Source organism: Pungitius pungitius, chromosome 14 (assembly GCF_949316345.1).
Source record: "Pungitius pungitius chromosome 14, fPunPun2.1, whole genome shotgun sequence".
Lineage (NCBI taxonomy): Eukaryota > Metazoa > Chordata > Actinopteri > Perciformes > Gasterosteidae > Pungitius > Pungitius pungitius.
The window spans coordinates 4,380,415-4,387,920 of NC_084913.1; positions in this window are offsets into that span (position 1 = coordinate 4,380,415).

Genomic DNA, 7,506 nt, shown 5'->3' on the forward strand with positions numbered 1-7,506 from the left:
TCATCACATCATGGTAGCAGCAGAAACAATCGTAACAAAGCTTTTGATGTGTTTTTCCCTGAACCACAATTCGTTCTAAGGCTGAAGAATGCATTGTTATTCATGAGGGGGCATTTAGTGGAGTCGCCCTAATTTGCAATATAAACTGGTGGTGATGAATCAGTTTCACTTGAAGCATTCCTTTTGTGCCTGCTGTGTGGTCTCAATGAAGCAGTTATTCACGCAGAAACTAGTCTGTCGTCGTATTTAAAATCCATACATCGACATCCATTTAATCTTAAGTCATGCACGACACTGTTGTATGCTGATAGTAACTCATGTTGCATTTAACAAATTGTATGTTAAAAAGCCTCTAATCTAAACGTCGGTTATGTTGTCTCCTTTCTTTATTGCGTAATACATCACTGTTCTACATGATTCATTTGACAAGAAACATGGTGTGAATAATATGCTGTGTATAATATGGCTTCATGGGGTTTCATAATGAACCCAGTGTGATACAATCTGTTCCCTTTGATCCACAATAAAGGTTTTGTATTGATTTCATACATGTCAGGGTGTATTTTTTTTACTTCACAAAAGTATCACCAGCAAGGCTTTTTTTTTACTGTTTCCTTATCTGTAAACATTTGAATGTAAGTATAACATGCTAAGGATTGTTTTTACATTGTTGTATTTGTACATCAGTCAAATAAAAGTACCTTTCCCATAAAAGTGATTTGTCCCACACAGATTTGTCACGTGACAAAGCGATGATGACAGACGCTCTTTTCAAACGCTGATTGATGGTTCAGGAGGGGGGGGGGGGGGGGTCGGGGGCCTAACTCGTCCCCTCTCTTCCTTTTATAATCGGCCTCCATGCCCCATGGGAGCGTTTCCTCCGTGCCTGGTTCTGGTCCACCTGCGTATTTGCAGAAGCCGCTGCGGCTGAACTCTGAGGGAGGTTTGTTTTCACTGCGGTTAATACGGAGCAGGCTTAAGACATTCTGTCCTGCAACAGGCTCTCCCTCCCTCCCCCTCCCCCTCCTTCCCTCCCTCCCCCTGACACAGCGAGGACCCTGGAGGGGAGGAATGGGCCGCTTGAACTCCCCCCCCACCCCCGCCCGTTTCCATCACCGCTTCCCAAAAACATCGTTGAAACGTGTCCAGTTGAAAGACTCCTTCTCACCCCGAGTCACCCGCTCTCACCCCCCCCCCCGTCCCCCCCGCCCGTCCCCCCTCAGCGCATTCACTCCTTAAAGGAAAACAGGAGGAGTGCACAGGCCGGACTTATTCTGCATTCTGCACGTACGCAGAACCACAGCGTGACCCCCCCCCCCTCCCCCCACAGAGGTTCTCTGCCAGCGGACACGGAGAGAGGGAGCCGGAAAAGCAGACGAACGCGTTCCCCCCCCGGGAAACCTTTCCTCGCCCCCCCGGGACGAGAGGGGAGCGCCGCGTCCGACCCGCGGCGCTCGTTAGAGAAGGGAAATCGAGGAGTGATCGAGACCCACGACGTCAAATCGGTCTGTTGCAGAAAAAAAAAAAAAAGAGACATTTTTCTTTTAAAAGCAGACAAAGAACAGGCTTCATATGGAGAAGAAAAAAAAAGAGGCCAATGGTTATTAACTATGAATCAACTTTTTCCCAGAGAACACATTGGACAGACAAAGGTGACATTTGCAAAGGGTCGAGAAAGCGACTCCCTTCTGTCTATTTACGGCGGCAAATTTATACAGCATGATTTTCCTTAAGATACTTTGCCCTGCTTTTCCAGAAACACTGTGCGATAGTTCGACCTCAAAAGGGTTTTAAAAAGTCATCCTGTCATCAGGGTACAACGTGCAAAGAGCTTGTGTCCCAAACTAAATGGAAATAGCCGTCATCTGCATGCTCCTTCAGTTGGATTCATCCCACAGGAGATGTGTGAATGTCCATTCCACGGCTAACAAAAACAAACAAACAAACAAAAACCTGCTGTGCGACAGTTTGGGTGACCCGTCTCTTCGGTTCTTTGGGAAAAAAAAAAAAAACGCCACTGCAATAAATGCCAGTGAAGTGATCCTCTTTCGGTACCCAATCACCCAGCTCGTTATTACAGGGCGGGACGCTGTGAGCAATATGGCACGCGGACGACCTTTGACCTGAAACACAATGTCCCGCATGAAGTATGAGGAAGTGATCCGCGGCGGCGGTCTCTCGCTGGCGGACTCACGCTCACCGTGTTTCAGTCGTCCTGTTTGGTTGCTATGGAAACTGAGCACGGATTTATGTCAAGTGGCAACGTCGTAGAGAGAGAAAAAAAAGCAATCTATTATTTCTATTTGCACGTGATCTCTCATGATAAAAAAAAATCAGTCAGGGGGGAGTATTTTGGAAAGGCCTCGCAGGTCCCTCCCCCCCCCCCAATCGGGAGGCCATCAATCGCGCCCAGTGTCAGAGATAACGGTGCGCGCTCAGACAATAACAAACCTCTGGCACCGCGATGCCTTTCACATTGTTTTTGTAAAAGGGAGGAAATCAATCAGATTTTTCTTTTAAGTAACCTGAGAGCATTGGAAACACTGAACGGGGTCCCGTGAGTGAGATGAGCGCGGGACGGACTTACAGGAAACAAGGAGACCCGCAGATCCGCGCGACTTCTGACTTGATGTTTTTTTTTTAGTAACGATTATTGTTTTTTCTTTTCTTTTTTTTTTGCATTAACAGGAAAATAATCTTGGAAAAGTTGAACTGAAACCTCAAACGTTCTCTCTCCCCACGGGGCACTCTTCCAACACACAAGCATAAAAGTGGGGGAATGAAAAAAGTTGGACTACGGGTGCTGATGATGAGCAATAAGGCCTGATTCACACGCCTTTGGGTCGTATTGATCCAGATGATGATGGGAAGCGTTATCGTGCTGAACAACACTTCTTTAAAACAGTCTGTGGTTTTAAAGAAGTGTTGCAAAAGCATTTCTAATTTTTGACGCGGCCCTTGTCAAATACACTTTGAGAGAAATGATTGAATGATTGAATGAGTCCTCATCGTTATTCTGGACGAAAAATGGAGAACGAGGGAAGAGTATTTATTATTGTTCATCATTATTCAGCAGTTGTGTCGGTAGGCCAAATCCTTGTTGCTTCATTGGGATATGAGATACCTTTGGAACCATCTCCAAGGTATTTCACATGCTCCCATCTCAAAACACGCTACCCATAATTCCTCTCTCCGATGCGGCAGAACTGTGGACCTTCCATCCATCGCCTTCACGCCATCCCACTCCGAGCCCCCCCTCTCCTTTGGGCGACGCCGCACGCCAGACCAAAACCATTCAGCCACAAGCTATTTGCGGATTTGGGAGGGATTTTATTTTTTCGGGTGGGAAGAAAGGTGAAGGGTGAAAGGACTTTACTCTGTTGAGACCCGGATGCTCGGAGCACGTTGGGGGTCCGTGTGGGACGTTACATTTACATGTTACAATTAAACTTTAAAAAGGCACATTTTAAGTTGTTTTACTTTTTAAATAAAAGAAATGATTTCATTTTTTCTATACATTTAAGCTGTCGTAAATGCCGGTAGGCTGACCAACTTTTTTTTATACCAATATTTTTATAGATATGTTTTTTGAAACATGAAACATTAATAAAAGATGCACGAAGTTCAGAGTTTCTTGCAAATATTTCTTGCAAGAACTCACCACATCCAGCGGAGGCTGAAGTCAGAGCGTCGTATCTTTGGCGGGTGATCTCATGCCGTTATGTAAGGCGGGGGGGGGGGGGGGGGGGGGGAGACGTTCAGGTGCATGCAGCAGAGCACGCAGCTCTCTTCTTTTCCTGCCATACTTGGAAATATATATTTTTTAATTATTATTATTATTTTTTTTAGAGCTTGCTCAACTTGTTTACCCCCATAACGAACCCCCAAAGCCAGGCCTTTTAAAGGAGTAGGGTTGTAAAATGTTTTGGAAATAATTGTAGGGGTTTTTCGCGTCTATAGTAAAAACAAAAGCCATAAATGTGAAACATTTAAATAACAGAAGTCTCACGCATCGGTGCAGCAGCTCGTGGGGATCACGGAACCCTGTCTGCGAAAGAGAGTTAACACATGTTAAGAGCTACCTCTGACTGAACCATAGCGGCTGTGGGACCTCTCACGTGAGGCTGCTTTCAAACACAGTTAGGTATTTGTGCAGATTATAGCTACTTGCCCCCCCCCCCCAAAAAAATAACAGATTTTAATTCCTCTAGACGAAGACAAATGACTTGACCGCGAATCAAAAGCGAGTGACGGGTTATTGGGATTTCCATTGTTGCGTGCTAGAAACAACAGCAGCGTATGATGAACGGTGTAATTGTGAGGAAAGAGAGAAGCATCCACACAACCCCCCCTCTCCCCTCCCCCTCCTCAGACCCCCACCACCATCCACATGCCGAGCCCCCATCGCAGCAGGCGAGGCAGGAGTCAGATTGTCTGATCCAACTCTCCACACAGCAGAGGAGAACCTATTAAGCGAGTTCTGGACATTGGCTGACCCCACTGAAAGCATAGCCCCCCCCCCAACCATTTGGTCCTTCTTTTTTTTTAACTCCTCCCACCCCCACCCCCCCCCCTGCCGGTTAGGGTGCCAGGAGCCAAGGACGTAGAGAGCCGCCTCCATGGTAGCACTTCTGTCCTCTGCCAGCAAAAATAAGACATTGCGGTCCCTCGCCCCCCCCCCCTCTCCTCCCATCTCCCTCCTCCTTCCCTCCCTCTACTCCCCCACCCCCCTCCCTCCCTTGTCTCAACGATGCACGTCCCTCGGCATAACAGTGGTCAAAGAGCTGCCAGATGCCGCTGCTGCCAACAACTACACTCTGCTTCAGCCTTCTCTTTTCCACTTATGGCTCGGAGGGAGACTTAGTTTACTTATCAGCGTTGCATTGTGGGGTATCTGGACTCGGTGGACAAGCACACCCAAACTTAGTTGTGGGGGTAGGTAATTCATGCTCATGCTGTAACCCCCCCCCCCCCCCCCCCAAGCACTAATGGGAACCGTATCAATGACACGCCATACTAATCCTTACCCTAGCTTTAACCTCGGTCTAATTATAACCCTGTTCCAAACCCCTAATCCCTCAGTGGCCCCTTTTCAAAAGAAAGACAAGACTTTCTAATTTGAAGAGTTATATTTTCTCTTTTTTAGGAATGCCACACAGATTGAAAAAGAAGGAAAACCACCCGTAACGGTTGCTATGGTTGCAGCATTTGTTGTCAGGACAAATATGGCCGTCCTGCCGTCCTGACAGTTGGTCCTTTTTGCTTTTTAAATCGTCTTGACAAACAAACCGTAGACAATAATAAGTTCAGCATCGTGTCCTTTTTACACTCTAACATGCAGTGAGTGCGTTTCCCAAATAAATTTAAAAAAGAGAACTTCGATTATCGAATCGTGGCAGGTCACCATCACCCGGGCCGGTCCAACGCGCGTGTGAACTGAAGCGAAAGCGTCCGACTGATCTGTACTTTGAGTCCATCGCAAAACATTTGTGGACATTTGAGTGCGAAAGGGGACGGCCGCCCCCGAGTCCTCCTGAGCGGAACAGCTGAGAAAACACTCCCCGCCACACACACAAAAAGAAGAAGAAAAAAGAAAAAAAACTCCAAATCCCATGGGTCACATCCCAGGGCGCTCGTTTTGGGCTTCGGCCCGCAGCAGCTGACATCCCACCTACTCCTTGGTTTCGTGACCTACTGCAGGGGGAAGGGTTTCAGGTGCAGTGCATCACCGGATGATTCATGACGGCTCATAAAAAAATAATAAAAAGAAGTACATTTTGAGTGAGATAAGGAAGGACGTAAAGTAAAGTATACTTAACACTGCAGGTCAGTGATGTCCAAGTCAATCATTTAGAGCAGGTGGGGGTGGCATCGTGGTGCACTGACCCAAAATGAATCATTTATCACGCGTGTGCATGATGTCGTGTAAGTAAATGTTGACGCTACACTTTATAATAACAACGGATTGAATGACCACGCAGAGCGCAGAGAGCGGCCCAGTGCGCGCTAAGCACAAAGTGCACTTCAAATTAAAAGTTGTCGTCATCAAGCTGCTGAATGGACGCTTCCAGAGTGTTTCATCATGGAGCCGAGAAACAAAATTTCACCCGAACCTACGTCCCCGATAGAGAGCTAAACGTGTTCATCTACTGATATCGTTTCGCTGGCTTTCTTCCCACAATGCATCTGTTTTCCAACGGCTGTGTGTGGCTGCGTCCCTCCCTCATAAAGCGTGTGTGGCCGCCGTGGTTTTCAACAGTATGACAGTGAAGTTGAACCATTTTTTCCTGTGGCCTTTCCCGGGCAGGATTTGACGCTTTTTTTTTTTTTGCTTTTATGAAACACTCAATCGTGGAGCCCAACACGCACGCATCCAGCTCCGGGGGCTCTCCAGACGCTGCCAACGCAACGGGCAAAAGGATGACTTAGCACTGCAAAAAATGCAGATGTTGTCTACGACAAATACCGCAGACTACAAACAAATCGAGAGGGATTTTCAAATCGCCACGTGCTGTTACGCAATGTTTGTTTTTCTTAGTGTCCACTATTTAGACTCGTGTCAGTTTAGCCTACTTAGAACCGATTGGAGGCTAAATGGGAGCCCCCCCCCCCCTCCCCCCGCCCCCTTTGTCCACCCTCTGACCTCACACAGAGCAACCCACAGGGCATTAGGTCCTAAGGAGAGCGAGCCCCATCCCCGACACACAGCACTATTCTGGGAACGGCGCTGGTTGAAGCGAAGGCAGTGTCAGTTCGTCAGAGTGCTAATGAGGTGAAGCGGACCTGCGTTTGCACGCGGCACGCCAACTACAACACACATGGCCAACGAATGGGGGGGGGGGTGCCCGCGCTGGATGGATGGGGTTCCATCAAGGCCCGAGGACACGCATCGCCGGCCTCAGGAACGACTAAACACAAGAGCGGCTGGATGCCAGCGCGAGGGGGGGGGGGGGGGGGAGGCGCGTGAAGCCAAAGCAGTCGATTGAGTAGACGCGGGGAAAAAGGGAGGGGGGGGGCGGGGGGGGAGTCATTCCACTCTGGCTTGTCGGCGCCTTGGTAACGAGCAGAAAAATGTTCATTTTTCAAGAACCCAACCGAGGCTTTGCTTGCGTTTCCTTAGCCGCTAAACTCCGTCCGACGCGCTCAAATGGCTATAATGTTTGTGTGTGACATTATTTTGAGGCGTGACGAAACATAAAAAATACATTTAGTTAATTTGCTTGCTGATGTGGGAAGGGGGGGCAGCGGACTCACGGATACGCCTGTCACATCTCAGTCCTCCACGTGGCGTGTTCCTCTTTCTGGTTAAACGGAGCGGTGCAAGGGACACACAAGGCCGAGGGGGGGAGTCAACGGAGGAAAAGTGGTCCCCCCCCCCCCCCCCCAGGCGAGTGCGGCGACCTGGGGACAGAACGCGAAGGGAACCCGTGGGGAAGTGGGGGGGGGGGGGCCGAGGTCGAGGACAACGTCCAGAAGTCGCAGAGTGGAAGAAATAAAGTCTCTGGA